The sequence below is a fragment of the Choloepus didactylus genome, chromosome 15, assembly GCF_015220235.1.
Source record: "Choloepus didactylus isolate mChoDid1 chromosome 15, mChoDid1.pri, whole genome shotgun sequence".
In the NCBI taxonomy this organism is placed as follows: domain Eukaryota; kingdom Metazoa; phylum Chordata; class Mammalia; order Pilosa; family Megalonychidae; genus Choloepus; species Choloepus didactylus.
In genome coordinates, this window is record NC_051321.1 from 48,684,488 (window position 1) to 48,700,859 (window position 16,372).

General features: G+C 38.0%; 1 protein-coding gene across 2 annotated transcripts in view; it reads left to right on the plus strand.

The window, feature by feature from the left end:
- PRKG1 (protein kinase cGMP-dependent 1) overlaps positions 1 to 16,372 on the plus strand; it is a 1,297,582-nt gene that overhangs the window by 1,059,113 nt on the left and 222,097 nt on the right. The window lies entirely within an intron of this gene.

Below are 16,372 nucleotides of genomic sequence, written 5' to 3' on the forward strand. Positions count from 1 at the left end.
AGAGCATCATACAAAGTCCATAATAATATCTAAAAATAAAAAATCAAGAAATAAAGCAAAAATGTTATTTAGCAATATGGAATATAGTATAAGATAAACATCAGAAAGAAAGGATAATTATTTTAAGGGTCTAGGAATTTGTGGTGATGAGAGGTGAGGTGTTTTTTTATTATAAGCCCTTTATACTTCTTTTTATACTCCGAAAAAGTACACTTTTAGTTTATTAAAATATATTACCTGGAGTGGGTGAAGAATAGTGTTCCAAAGGAAAAAGGGATATAAAGATGATAGCATTTGGTAATTGTAATACACAGTAGACTAAATAAAAATAAAATAGACAACAGTATTTCTTAAATGGCTGATTTCCAGAGGCACAGAGGTAATAAACTAAATTACACTTTCCACATCCTTCTGTCCACCTAACATAAAAAGGAATGAAGTACTGATTCATACTCAGTTAGGGACAAACTCTGAAAATATGCTAAGTGAAAGAAGCTAAACACAAAAGGTCACATATTGTGTGAGTCCATTTATAGGAAATGTCCAGAATAGGCAAATCCATAGAGACAGAAAGTATGTTATTGGTTGGTGAGGGTTCTGGGTAGAGAAAATGGAGAGTGACTGCTGGTGGGTATGGGGTTTCTTTTTGGTCTGATGAATTAGAGTGGTGATGGTTACACAACTTTGTGAATGTAATTAAAACAAACGAACAAACAAAAAACACTGACTTGTGCACTTTAAAAGAGTGAAATTTATGGTATGTGAGCTATACCTCAATTTAAAAAGAAGCTTTGCAACTGTATCTGCCTAGGTGAAGTTATATTAGTAAAAGAAGACATTAAACCAATAAATTAGTCGATGGGAGCTATGCTTGAGGAAGTAAGCAGGGTAAGTGGCCTAAGTTTTTCCAGTTAGCTGTCTTCCTGTTTCCAGGTCAGTAGATAACTGCTCAAGGGGAGTTTGCTGAACCTTGGCCCTCATGGCTTTGGAAATGTCTGAAGGTTGGTGATGACAGCAACCACAAAGCCCCAGTGAGAGGGTTTTGCAAAACTGAATACAGAGGGACGTATTTTGTGTGTGTTTTCTTCTTCAGTGTGTCTGTGTTTTCTTTCTCAGTGAATTGGCACAGATCTTGTATTGTAAAAGGCCTGCATTCTAGTAAATGAGCACGTAGATAGTAGATTTTGCTCCTGGATCAGAATCTCTCAAGATGAGGCTTGGGGTCTGTATTTTTCTAAACACTATATTTTATTTCTAATACACAACGCACAATGAGAACAACTGTTCTAAACCATCCAGAAAATTGCATCTATTTTCTACTTCACTTTGTTCAAGTAGAGAGAGAGAAAAACAATTTCTGCTAATCGAATGAGAAGAAGGAAGTAATTCAGTTAATTTTTACCTTGTCTATGATGGTAACTTGCTGCTTTGGAAAATCTGACATTTAAACTGGTTTATCAAACTAGTTTAACATTTTTAAAAAACACATTTGACTCAATTGGTTCTATTTTCAAAACAAGAACGTTACATCTTTACATTTCATTACAGGAAAAGTAGTAACATGTTTTGTGTTATTTCTTTCCAAGGGGTACTCCTAGGATGGCAAAGACAGACTGTCCACAAAGCTCTCAGTCAAAAAGAATATGGTTACATTTTTATCTTAACTTAGAGTCCTATATGATTGTTACCTTTCTACTCTTCAGACCTGTGCAGTTCTTGTCTGCACATTCCATTTATTCACTGCACACGTTTGGCGAACAAAACTGTACAAGCCTGAGTGCTTTTAATTTCCACCAAGAATGTATGTTTCTCTCTCTTCCTAGTGTACTATATGCAAAGTTAAGCAAGTCAATTATCTTTCTTTTAGTCTTTTTTCCTTGGTCCTCCTCCTCTGGAGAGACACTGTTTGTGGAAAACACTCATTTATTATTATCTTTACTTCAGTACATCCCTAAAGCATAACTTCTGGGAGAAAAGGAAAAGGTTATACCTCATTGTTCTGTGTAACTTATGCCCAAGGTTTACTTTGGGCTGTGTGTAACCTCTTGACTGTTGAATAGTTCCCAGGTGTACTTTTTCAAAGCTTAGTTTATTTTTGCCCCAAGGTGTGTTTGCTTCAGCAAGGTTTAAATGCCTGCTTAGAATTAGTTTTGATATTTTGAGCACTATAGGCACTATTTTCTTTAACTAGATCTACACCCACATCAGTTTCCATGACTGGAACATTGGTGCAATATAACCATCCTGTGCTTGGTAAGGACTTCTTAGAAATGAGCAATAGGGTTAAAATAGAACTTAATCTGACTTTTCATATGACTCTATACCATGAAGCTTCCAGGTTAAAAAAAAAAAAAAACATTGTGCCAAGGATCCTTGCTATTTTCAAAGACTGTGATTAGACACATTCATGAATCCCCCAAATTGCAAAAGCGAGTAAGAACAGAACCTTTATGCAACCTATTGAAAAGCATTGTGCTGTGACCCAAGGCGTTATTTCCATTTTCTACTAGACTGCCAATATGCAGGCAATATGCCAATATACTTGCCTATTATGTCCTCCTCTTCCCAGTGAAATCAGAAAGCTTGGCACATCATTATCCCAAAGTAAGAGTCATTCTATCTTTTGCCACCTATCCATTGGATCTCTTTTTCACCTGGTATTTAAATGTGCACAAATGAATTTCCTTCCAATATAGTCTGGTTTCATTTTGTTTGACCTCTTGATTGGCATCATAGACCTTCTTTTTCTCCAAGCTCACAGTGAACATAAAAGTACTATTAAAGAGGAAGGGAATAGTTTCTGTTTAAAACCCCTCAGGGAAGGCTTCTGAGAGAAAGCAACAGTTGAGCTGTGCCTTCAAGAGATGTCCATCACCTATGTCAAAATAAACAGGCAAGTGAAGTACAATTCAAGAAGCTCACGGTACATACACTTTACTGAAAAGGAGGCCCTTTATTAGGCCTGCACTGGAGCTTAGTACTTTTGTGCAGAGGTTTTCATTCTTAGCTGAACACTGGAGTCACTTGGAGAACTTTAATGAATACTGGGTCCCAGCTCCAGGGATACTAATTTAATATGTTTGGGAGAAGTCCTAGGCATCAGCTCTTTTAAAAGCTCCCTGGTGATATTAATGGGCAGCCAAAGTCAGAAGCTTTATGGCTCAATCAGTTGTGGTTTTCTGTACCATAGATGATTAGAATCAGGATATCTAACTCCCTGCTGGATGCATAAACAGCATATATCCTCAGGCATCTCTCTTGCAAATTCTAAATTCTGGAAATTCTAAAACCTGTCCTAACTTCTGTATTCCCTTACCGTCTACTGAACTACATGTGTTTGTTGTTGTTGTTTCTGAGAAATTCATCTATTCCTTCAAAAAATATTTGAAAAGCTACTGTGTTTCTGGCTCTAAGTCATTCTAGACTGAGCTCTCTTCTTTACTCCATGTCGCTCCCCTGTTTAAATCCTATCCATGGCTTCTGTCACTCATAGAATAATGTCAAAGGGAGCAGATCTTCCAAGGCCACCTTTGGAACTCTCACATCTCAGGTCCTACCGCTTGCTGCCTTAAACTTTGGCTCTAATACTGCTAAGCAGTTTGTCATTCACACACCTTGCTATCTCATAATCCTGAGCATTTACCTCTCCTCTCTTCTATCCCACCAGCTACCTTTTAGGTGGCTAGTTCTTCTTCATACAGCAAGACTCACATCAGCCACTGACTTCTTTGGGAGCCCTTCTCTGAACCCCCATGTCACTATGACTTTTATGTTGTACAATATCTCTAGCAAAGCACTTCTGTATTATTTTGAGATTTTCTGATTTCACTTCTGCCCCCTTCTGGATAGTAAACTTATTAAAGGCTTATTCATCTATGTATCCCTATTTCTTAATATTGCACTAGATTAGTTTCCTGAGGCTGCTGTAACAAATACTACAAACTTGGTGGCTTAAATAAAATGGAAATTTATTCTCTTACTCTTCTGGAATCTCTAAGTCCAAAATCAAGGTATTGGCAGAGCTGTGCTCCTCTGAAGGCTCTAGAAGAGAATCCATTCCTTGCCTCTTCCAGGCTCTTGTGGCTGCCCTGGCATTCCTGAGCTCATGGCCACTTCACTCCAATCCTTGCCTCCATCTCCACATTGCCTTCTTCTTTGTGTATGTCTCTTTTAAGGACACTTGTCATTATATTTTTAGAGTTCACCCAGATAACCAGGATGATCTCATCTTATGATACTTCCTTAACTAAATTATATCTATAGAGACACTTTTTCCAGATAAGGTCACATTCACAAGTTCTGGAGATTAGGACATGGATATATCTTTGGAGGTGGGGGGGGGGAGCTACCATTCAGCCTATTAAAGTTACCTGAGCCAAGCATTTTAAGTGTTTGTTTACTAAAATGAACCGATTTGGGATACTGCATATTGAGATGTTGTTAAAGAAGTGATACTGAGGGTCGAGGGAAGTCAGAGCTAACAGCTTGGCAGCAAGGAAAGAAACAGAAGAACTAAATGAGTCCATGTTGGGGATGATCATGTAAGATTGTTGGGCCTGTCTACCTCAATTATCACACAGGGCATGACTATGTTATGGCTCAGGACAATAACTGATTGAATAATTATTGCATTAGTCTGGGTTTTCCAGGGAAACAGGACTGACAGGATAGGCATATTCAGACTTATAGGAATTGACTCATGTGACTGTGGGGACGGGCAAGTCTGAATTCTGTAGGGCCGACCACAAGCTGGGAACTCTGATGAACTCCCCAGGAGAAGACGGCTGACTGAAATAGAGAAAATTCTTCTTTCTGACTACTTTAAGGATTCCAACTGATTGGATGAGACTTTCTCATCGCTGAAGGCAATCTACTTAGTTAATTGCAGAAGTAACCAGCCATAGATGAGATCAACTGACTGATGATTAAAATCCATGAACTGTCCTCACAGTAACTGGACACCATAACCCGGACAAGTTGACACATGAACTCAACCATCACAATGATGGACCTAGGTCAGTCAGAAAAGGTTAAAATATCCCAAAAATGTTTTTTAATAAGTAAAATGAGCACTACAGTATAAATGCATTTCATTCAAATCAGGTAAAATAGTAAAAGGAATCATATGGAAAATTTACTTATGAGGGACAGACACATCATTCTATAATGATGCTAAGTATATTATATATTATGACACTACAGTCTCCATTTCACTTTTTACTGGTGCTTCCAGCCTCAAGCAAATACCATGCAATGGGTTGGCTTGAACAATGGGAATTTAATGCCTCATGTTTTGAGGACAGGAAAAAGCCCAAATCAAGGCATCCTCAAGGTGATGCTTTCTACCCAAAGACTGGCATTCGGGGCCTGACTGCCTGTGATCCTTGGTCCTTGGAGCCTCTGTCACCTGGCATTGATTATGGCAGCCTCTCCTGACCTCTCAGTTCTCTTCTGGGTTCTGTTGAATTTCAGCTTCTTGCTTCCCAGGGCTCTCTCCATCTTTCTGAATTTAATTCTGCTTATAAAAGACTACAATAAGAGAATTAAGACCCATCTTGTTTGAGGTGGGCCCACATTAACAACCAACATAATCTCATCAAAAGGTCTTACTTACAATGGGTTCACACCCTTAGGAATGGATTAAGTTTAAGAGCATTAAACATTAACATTAAACATTAAGGTTAAGCTGCAATCCACACAAAGCCCCTGACTGCTGCCCCAACTCATTCCTGGGGTTCCTAAACCTCCCGTGATCCAAGAGGGACTCCAGAACCCTGCTTCAGCCTTTTGGCTTGTGTCCATTTTGATTGGTTAGTGCTTTTGAAATAAACACACTTATTTCACTTTCTGGAAGCAGCCCTTCTTTCTTTGCCTCCTAGATCTTGAGAGGTGTGTCAGCCTTACTCCAGTGTACTACCTCTAAGCGGTATTGTAGTATATTGTAGAATAAAAAAGGGGGCAGGATCGTAAATTTCTGTAACATCAGTTCTGAATAAGAGCTACTTTCAAACCAGTCTAGAAAGATAGGAACAAAGTATCCTCAAGGCAAGAACCATATCCTCTTCTTTAACTCACTTTGATGGGTAAGGAGTCTTATCGTCCCTCATGTAACCTAAATCCTGTCTGCTTTCCCATCTTTATTGTCCTCAGTAACTCAATATGTCCTCCGACTAAATAGTGCCTTCTCAAAGAGAAATGTGGCATGTCTTATTTTAAAATTCTAAAGAAGTAGAATATTGGGTGAATTCTGTAGACTTTTGAGTCACTTAGATATTTCTGTTACAAAGTTCATGAGAAACAGTGATTAATCTCTTTTTTTCTTTTTGAATACTGTATTTTGGTTGAAACTTCAAAACATATTTATTCTTCATATGGTTACTCTGAGACACTAAATTGTATGCTTCCCTGTGACACATCTCTTAATCTGTCAGGGCAAACAATTTCCAAGGTCTGCTAAAGCTAATTGCCTTTACAGATCAGATTGTTAAATTTGAGTTATAGTTTAATTATGTGGAATGGAAATGCTTGCTTCTCTATTCTACAAACAGTTTTAGTCTGTTGTGAAACAAATAGGTCTGAAATGAACTATTCTTTTTAGTAATATTTGGGCATTTTGTGTGCCTGTCTTGATGTCTCTCATAATCATTATTTTATATGAATGTGCTGAATCAAATATCTCTGAAAGCACAGAGATTGAAAATCCATTTGGAAAATGATATGTTTGAAGAGCTCTGTTAAACATCAAACAAAACCCAAACATTTGTGGTATTTCAACTCAGGTTTTCTCCTCCTTTGTCTGATATTCAGGGTAAGGATTCAGCTAGTCCTGGCAGCCACTGCTGGGTCAACAGCAGTCTTTGAATCTGAAGGTATTCAAGAGGCTTAAAGGATAATGATGTGCTTGGGCCACCTAAGACACAAAGAACTCAGTAACATTTGAGATTCAGGGAAGGACTCCAGCATTCAGTGTTAGTTGCACAAAGATCTACATAATTTTATTGCACTATTTTCCAAGTGCTAAAGGTCAACTTGGAAAATTCATTATTTAGATATGCGAAAATGTAAGTGATTGCTTTTTTTTTTTTTTCAGAATTTGGGAAAGGTGGGGTAGGGGACAGAGGGGTAAGTCAGGAGAGCCAGATGAGAAAATAAAGGGATGAGTAGGGTCAGTGCATCATTTTACTTAAATGAAGATTATATATCCTCTTAAAAAAAAAAAAAACAAAAAAAAACAATACTTTCTGCTTATACACACTATGTCAAAAGTAAAAGATTTTAAAATTGAAAAAAAATCCAATGCATTTTGAATAATGATTACAAAATTCCTAAATTTGATTTGAGATAGAAGCAAAAATACTTCACTGTTCTGAAGCATTATAGATTTTATAAAGGAAATAAATTACTTATTTTATCAAAATAGTGTTTGTTGTAATAAGAAATAAATTTTACACTGAGGCTGGTACTCACTTAAGTATTCATGCACATATAAAAGTTTTATAAATTATACATTTCCTTACTAATTTGATGCGCTGTTGATACTTCCTGTTCTATTCCACTTAAAAAAGGTTCAGGTTCAGCCCACTAAATGGATCACCTTTAATAGGTTGCACCGAACAAGGGATACAAGGGACACAATAGCCTACTCCCTAAAGGAGTTGTGGCTTCTCTTGGTCTCTTAGGTCCCGTGAGAATGTGAAGCTGCCAGTAATTCTTATTCATTATGGTGACAATCCATCACATTCTTTAAGAGGCTACACATGCAGTTTACATTGCAGGAACTTTTTATACCTTTGTGGCAACTCCAAACTATCTAAAGGGCAAGGATATATCAGTTATGACTTGCAGCCAGCCTATTGGCTTGATACAGCCAGGTGAAAGTCATATATCCATTTAATAAGATAAGCTTGCTGAGTTCTAGTATTTCTTGACCTAGGAACTTTTCTATCCATCATTTTCATCAGGTGGGAGCCAGTAAGAATCAGACCCAGCACCTGCATAAATGATACTGAAGGCACGGTTGAATTGCAAGTCAATGTGTCCTCAAAATCTGATCATAGGTAACTTGTCAGGACTGGGCTTAGGCTCAGGCCTGCCTGAAGTCTTGTTTCCACAATATCTCTCCCAATCAGTGGGGTCAGGCTGATTTATCGAGCAATCCCTGAGGTTCAGATACTAGTGGGTACATCATTAGAGGGCAGAGCCCTGATTGAATCATCAAGAGAGATAGCAAGGATAGAGCATAAGTGCCTGGCAGATAGAATGCATCACAGTACCAAAGAACAAGGCAGAGTTCAAAGTGAAGGAGTTTGATAGTTTTATAGGCAGGTGAGGAATATCTCATCAAGAGCTGTCGTGACACCTAGGAATGTGCCAAGAAACAGCTGCATAGACACAGATCCTCAACCATGGAAGCAGCTCATACTCTTGGTCCCGGTTATTTGGGTTTTGAATGGCCTGGTGAACTAGGCAGGTTTGGTGCCTTGAGGGCTGATGATAGGCTGACTCTCTACCCAAAAGTATTAGATATCAGTATTTGATGAAAGAGCCATATTTTCTATCTATATAAAGATTCCTACTGAAGTTTTAGGTTCTCTGAGGGCTCTGTGAGTCAGCCCCTGAAGTGTGGAGGGCCTCAGTTCATTGGTGAGTATAGCTCTCCTTGTTTAATACTGGCATTCTTATTTCAATGGCACAATGGTCCTTGGGGTCAGAGTGAAGATCCTAATTGTGGTGATTTTGAAATTATCCTTCCATCCCACTGGTACCTGGATGGACAGGTCTTGGTTGAATGGTCCTGAAATGTCTAGACAAGACAAAGTGTGTGCTTAATTCTAATGAGCTTATGGTTGTGGCTCTTTAGGATGTATGTCTGTATTCTTTCCAGTCCTTACAATACGAAGTAAGGTTGGGAATGGAGTTTATTATATTCTTGTGATAGAGGAGAGAATGATAAAGTTCACATAAACCTTTAGATTTTTCAGAGAGTTTGACCTTGAAGATCCCTGGATTAATGGTATTAAAGTTGAGGAATGGCCCAATAAAAGTAAATCCATTTCAATGTGATGAGTTGAAAGATTCAGCCACTGATCTTCTTACCTTTCTCCATATAAACCACATGCAGTCACCATCTCTGTGCCTTTGTAAATACTGTTTACTCTGCATCAAAAGGGCTTCCCCTTCCTCTCCATCCAGCAGGGATAGCTGCCTACCTGGATAAAGATATGTGTGATGTGTTATAGATTACTGGTATGAAATTCTACCTTCCTATACAACACTTTCCCTGAAAAACATTTTTTGCAGGTATATAGTTTTTACAGTGTGACAGGCCCTGTGCTTTGTGACCAACTCATTTAATCCTCACAACAATCTGTGTTTGGATGTATGATTATATTTTTCAGAAGAGGAAACTGAACAGAAAGGTTAAGTGACTTGCTTAGGGTTCCAGAGCTGAGGTTAGTCACCAGGCCTATTACAGTATCTGTCTCCAGTATCTGCCTATTTAACTACTACGCTATGCCACCTCTCCAGTCAGGGACTGTGGCTCCTGAATCTTTGTAGTGTCAGTGCCAAGTGCAGTGTCTCCTTCATAGAAGCCACTAATAAATGATGCTGTTTTAAAATAATGTAATGAATGAATGATCAGACTCTTTCTAACAAAGGCTTGCTTCTTTTCTGGACCTAAAGCTTAGTCTTGGTGAAGGAGGATTTTATAAGTTAGTCTGAGCAGCTTTGGAGTCAAATTGCTGGACATCCCAAGAAGTGTGGGAAGTACTGGATATAAATAAAGGGAGTGTCTTAAGTAAAGGTGAGGCATGACATTGAAATAGAAAAAAATCTGTAGTAGGGATATATGTTACTCTTTGTCAAGTTGACAGGGTGGTATTGAGAAATGTTCCAAGCTTTAACTTTTTATCATTTTGTATTTCATTTAATTTGTGGATGGTTATATGAGGACAAATTAATTTTCCTTTAGAGGATAGGAAGGAGAGTACCTCAAAATTGGAGACTTAATGAGGTTAGCTTTTAGGAAAACATAATCTGAGAGCCTGTGAAGAAAATGCTTCATAACAGAACAAGTTCTCTTGACCATTGTCCCATGAAAGAGAAGTGGCCCATTATAATGGCATGCCTGTGCTCAAAAATATTGTTGTCCATTGTTAGTAGAGAACTAGTTCTGTTGTGATGGATTGGAGAAGAGGAGAAGATCCTCTGGTTTACAAAAGTGATTGTTGGCTCTGGAATAGATCTTACCTAAGACTTCAGATTCCGAACCAGCAGAATTCATAGGTAGCAATGGGGAGAATTTTGTGTTGTTTTAATGACTGACCACCACTCTTCTCAGCACTCCTATATAATCTAAATCAAGGCATATCTAATGGGCAGTGCTCTGCTAAATAGAATAGTCCTGTGCCAAGAAATACTATCTTTGTTTCCTACTTAACTAGCATGTTTTTTGACTGATCAAGCTGGTTGGCCAAATCATGAACTAGTTGTCTGAGTAAATTTGGAGAGTTTATGGAGAGTTTAAGAAGGTCCTTGGTAGACTTCACTGATTTAGACTCTGGAAAGGCAGATTGCAAAATTTGTTTAGGAAGTTTTTTTCCTTCTTGATGTCAGACTCCTCTTTCTAAGATATAACTATCCCCAAGGAAAAGGCAAGGATCGTGGATCAAGATTATATTGTTCTATAATTGGCAACTTTTATTATTGTGATTCCCTATTTCAAGCATTTATTATATATTCAGAATTTAGCTGAAGTATATATATTTTGTGGGTATACAAAGGCAGTTCATACTTATTTCAGCTATTTTTATAATTGGTAGCAATTACCACAACAGTCTGTATTACATTTACTTTAATCATCAGGACAATTTTAATTAATGGATGTTTTGTACTTAAATAAAGACCTAGGAAGAACTCCAAACTTAAGCCTAAATAAACTTAAATATAGAGGAAAATAATGGTATAATCTCTGACTGAAATAATTCAGGTTGAGAATTTATTTCAGAACTACATACTGTAATTTGTTTATTAGTTTACATTAACTGAGTTCTCTTAGATTGTAAGTTAGAGGCTGAAAATAAAATCACCAGTTAAAATATAGTATATTTGATATCAACAAGTATGCCTGAAATCCAGAAAAGTGTATTTAAAAAGAAAGAAAAGCAACCACCAAGGCCTCCATGTACCATATCCAGAGTTGCACTAAACCTCCTGTAAAGCATTATCAAGTATATGCAGAATTTTTAAAAATTCTGTATGGACATTTACATATTAACATTGAACACTAAGACTCCAGAGACATACATATTTACAATAAAAGCCAAACTTTTTTTTTTTTTTAACGGCAAACAGAAGACTGAATTTTCCTAACTCACAAGTTTTGGCAATGTTATTCTTAGTTGCTGCCTTTAAAGGCATGCATTAATTACATTTAGATACACAATCAGATTCCTCTTTCTATCTATACCTCTAATCTATGATTTATAACTCGGTTTTCCCACTTTTAAAGGAAGGGATTTGGACCAAATCTATCATTCACCCAGCCATTCTTCTAACAGATACATATCAATGCCTGTTTTGTGCTAAGCATCGTTCTGGGTGAGATGATGGATATAGCAAAAACTCCCCTAACCTCATTTAGCAGTAGGTGACATGGGGATGGATCCAGATAGCACACAAATGAGAACGGTGTGATGGGTGTGACAGACGGGTCTTCTCACAGGAGGCCTGGTCGTGCTGTGGTCTGCAGCTGTGTTGGTCATTAGGTGTCCAGTGGCATCTTGGCAGTAGCCAAGCAGGACTACATGGTTTTGGAGAGCTTGTTAATAACATAAATAAATAAAAGGAATGTGGGATAGAAAGTGAATGGAGGTGGAGGGCACACTAATAAGAATAGTCAGAAAAGACCATGCTGAGACAAAAATGATGAGTAAAAGGTAATGACAAAGACCTTGAGGAGGAGTGTTCCAGATAAAGAACCTAATGGTGAAAAATTATGAGGAAGGGATCCAACCAGGCATTGAAGAGACAGAGAAAGAAAGTCCATGTACCCAAAATACAACGAGTGAGGGTGAGAGTTGGAGGGGATGAGGACGAAGAGGTGGATAGGTCCCACAGTAGGGAGAGCGTTATAGACCAGAGTAAGTTTCTTATGATTTTGATTGCGACAAGAAGCCATTGGAAGTTTTAAGCAGTAAGAGTGACTTTATTTGATTTGTAATGAGAGAAAACAATTGCAATGAGAGAAATCGATGGAATAGATTGGGGTGAGGTGGGAATGGTCAAGGGTGGAAGCAAGGAGACCAGATAGGAGGTCATTGTCAAAGTCCAAGATATGATTTTGGTTTGGACTAGAGAGAAAGCAACAGAGATGGTGAAAGTTGTTGGGCTTGGCACACATATTGGAGGTAGACACCTTTCATTGAATTGACTGTGGGCAATGCTAGAAAGATAAGGATTAAGGAGGACTGTCTCATTCATGCAGTTAATATTGTTAAGTCCCTACTCTATTCCAAACACTGTGCTGGGCATTTGTGGTAAATAAAACCAGACATGATTCTTGCCTTCAGAGAACTTAAAATCTGGTGGGGGAAAGAACATGATGAAAATAATCGCACAAATAAGTAACTACAGGCTCAGAGAAGAGCAATGGGGTAAACTTACAAGGTATTATAAAATCATATAACTGAAAGACCTAATTTAGCCAAGGGGTGTGTGTATGTGTGTGGGGGGGTATGCCAGGTCAGGAAAGGCTGAGATCTGAAAGACGAGGAAGATGTAAGCAGGTAAGCAGCAGTGGGGGTGCAGCCATTGGGAACGCTTGGGACTGGTGGTAGGAAGGCATCAAGAAGGCCAGTGGGGCTGGAGGGCAAAGTGGGAGAGGGTGAGAAGCGGTTGGACAGAGAGGCACTGAGCAGACTGTACATGGCCTTGCAGGCCATATTAAAGAGATTGGCTTTTATCTTAATAACTGTGGAACTCTTTAAAGAGTCTAATTGTTAAAGTTTCTTCCCATTCCAAATTCTGTATTTTTCTATGATTTAATCTGAAATAAGAAAATGACAGAGTTTCAAAGTGACCTTCAGGAAAATAGGGAAACTGCTGGCATTTGATTACCATAATTAGAGTGCCCCTGGAAGAATCAGCATGCATGATCATCTTCCCCTCAGGTACAATGGAACATTTCAGGATAACATGGTCATTATTGTCCTGATGTTGCTACACCACCAATGTTGTCCTTCCCAAACTTGGATTGCCTTTGGCCACTGTTCTATAGGCTCTTCTCTGGACCCCTGAGTTGTATGAGTTCACACAGTATGGAAATATGTTAGTCAATGCCTATGTGGTTAAACTAAAATAATAGATATGGCAATTGAAGGTGTTGAATTATAAAATTCAGTACATATCAGATGATGATAAGAAGCTGATTAGATAATTTCCATGAATTAATTAGACTGTGTCTGGACACTGCTGCCAAATTTTATGCAGTTTGGGATGAAGAGATTAAAAATATGAAAGATTTCATGCAGTCTTTCTCAGTTGGGGATAAATTGTCCTCAAGGGGACATCTGGCAATGTCTAGTGACATTTTTGGTTGCCGCAACTGGGGTAGGGGTGCAACTGGCATCTAGTGGGTAGAGCTCAGGGATACTGCTAAATATCCTGCAGCAGAACACGACGTTCAGGACAGCTTCCCACAACAAAGAGCTGCCTGACTCAAAACGTCAGTAGTGCCAAGGCTGAGAAACGCTTACCTTTATACCTTTTAATAAATTGCAGATAACTTTGGCTTATTAAGAGGTCTGAAAGGAAATAGCTATCATATGAATAGGGATATGACTTTAAGAAGGAGATGGGTGAGGGGAATGAGCTCAGATAAGCTAAGAATTCTTCACATTTTGGTGCTTTTTACCTGTGTCTTTTCTACTTTTTGCAAAATAATTTTACATCTTCTGCTACTATATGACCAAAATAAGCTGTTCACTCTCCTCTTCCCTGGGTGCCTTTCTCCTGCTAAACGTCCAGTGACCTTCCTTATCCTTCATTTGGGCTGAAGCATTTCCTCCTTGCTGAAGCCAATCCTGAGTTCCCTTGGGCAGAACCAGGTCTTTCCTAGATTGTGCTTTACCAGGATCCTATACTTAAATATACCACAGCATTTTGCATATTGGGTTATATATATGTTTCATCACATTATGAATAAAGAGTAAGATAAATTTTTTAAAATATTACCTATATTACTAATAAAATATAATTCAGAGTGTATAGCTTAGGCATGAGATCCAAATAGGCTTCCCAGCACTGGACCCTGTAATTGAGCAGACTTACCTGCTCTGTCATGGAAGCCCAGACAGAGGCAGGCTTCACTGGGTTGGAGAGAAGAATCTTCCCCTGGAGAAGCAGCAGAGAATGCCAGTTTTCTGTGGGAAACTACCTCCCACAAAGAAGAAATGAGAAGTTGAGAGGAGTATACATAGCTTAGTAGTTGCAAATTTACCAGTCAGTTATGTCATGCCATCTCCTCTGGTGCAGAGTGGGTGAAGGGAAGAGAGAGGCCAAGATTTTTACTAATTTAGCTCCATTCACAAGGGAAAAAAAAACATCAAGAGTGGAAAAAGATTCCGCACCCCCCATCCTCCACCACTACCACAGGTTGCAACTCTTGTCAGTTTTACCTATTACTTGCACTATCCAATGTGATAGCCACTAGCTTCATGTGGCTCTTTACATTTAAATTAATTAAAATTAAATAAAATTAAAATTTCAGTTTCTAAATTGCATTGATCACATTTCAAGTGCTCAGCAGCCACATGTGACTAGTGGCTACTATACAGGGCAGTGTGGCCACAGAACATTTTCATCATCACAGAAAGATCTACTGGACAGTGCTTTTATGAACTTCTTGTGAGCTGAGACTTTGTCCTTCTCATCTTTGTATTTCAGTGCCTATAAAAAGTCCTGACTCAGAAGCCCTCAAAAATGTTCTTTAATGAATATATGAAAGTAGAATATCAATCATGGGAGCCTTTAGCTACTGTTTCTCAAATATGCATGTCCTAAATGTCTTTACATTCCAAAGCAGCAAGATATAAAAATGCAAAACAGACAGGATATCTTATTAAGTGAAATAAATTAGTTGAAGAATATGCATTCTATAAACCTATTTTTATATAGAAATAATTGTATGCACAGAGATATACAAGTTTAAAAGGCTCGAAGGATAATCACATTGCTTATCCCGTCTCATGGCAGAGCTTGGGGAGAGGAATAGAAAAACTTCTTAGTTAAAACACTTGTAACTAGGAAAATTAATTACTTTTGAGTTAAAAAAAGTTAACAAATTAGATAAGTATGTTAACTTTTTAGATACATAAAGTAATAATGACTTTCTAGATACCTCAAGGCGAAGTATTAATGAAAGGCAATTTTAAGAGTGAATAAAGTGGTATTGAAGTATAAGGACAAATCACAGCCATCAGCCTGATAGATACCGTGCACAAACTATGAAATCTGTCTCCAAAGGAGTGTACAAAGTAATGTTTTCTCTACAAAATATGGCTCCCTGGCTAAGCTGCAGAGAAAGACAGGGCCAGATGGCACCGTTCTCATTTTTCTGTTGTTATACCTCCTGACCCAGCAATATGCTTTCTCCCACCACTCCTTACAGAAATTACTTTCGTTCATTGCAGGAGTAATCTTCACCCTGGGAATAAGGCTACTGCCTGTGTCCAGGTCAGAATACTTCCACATTGGCTGTGATAATCCTCTTGCAGCCTTACCATGCTCCTGGTTTGGTAGTTTACAAGCTCACAGATGCTGGAACAGAATTGACTCCATAAAATTAAGACATTCTGTTTGACAGGGCCAAATCTAAATTGCTGAAGCAAGGGCATTAAAGCATGACCCCATTCCTTAAAAAGTACCTAGGGCCGTCTAACCCATACTAAAAGTCAACCTGGTTTCAAATAATGATATCTAGGCACCACAGTCAATTCTTAGAAAAAAGTTATCACTATGAAAATATTAAAGCCAAATGAGAATGACAAGTAAAATAATATGAAAGACCAGTTTAATTAGCATCTCAGCTATTTTATTTCATGCTCAGTTGAGGGGAGAAAAGAATATTTTCGTTAAACAATTAAAAGGATTGAATTTTAAGATATGAATATAATCACCCCAAAAAAATGTCATTAACAAAATGGTTTTAAAAATGAGCATGATAGAATTGATTTCCTTGTAATTATTATGTTCATTGACTATTATTCATTCTTAAATCATGATGGATTTTAGGCTTGGCTAAAACTCCATCAGGATGCCTGCATCGCTTGGAGCTAATATTTGAAGAGGTTGAGCTGTTTGGTAAATTACT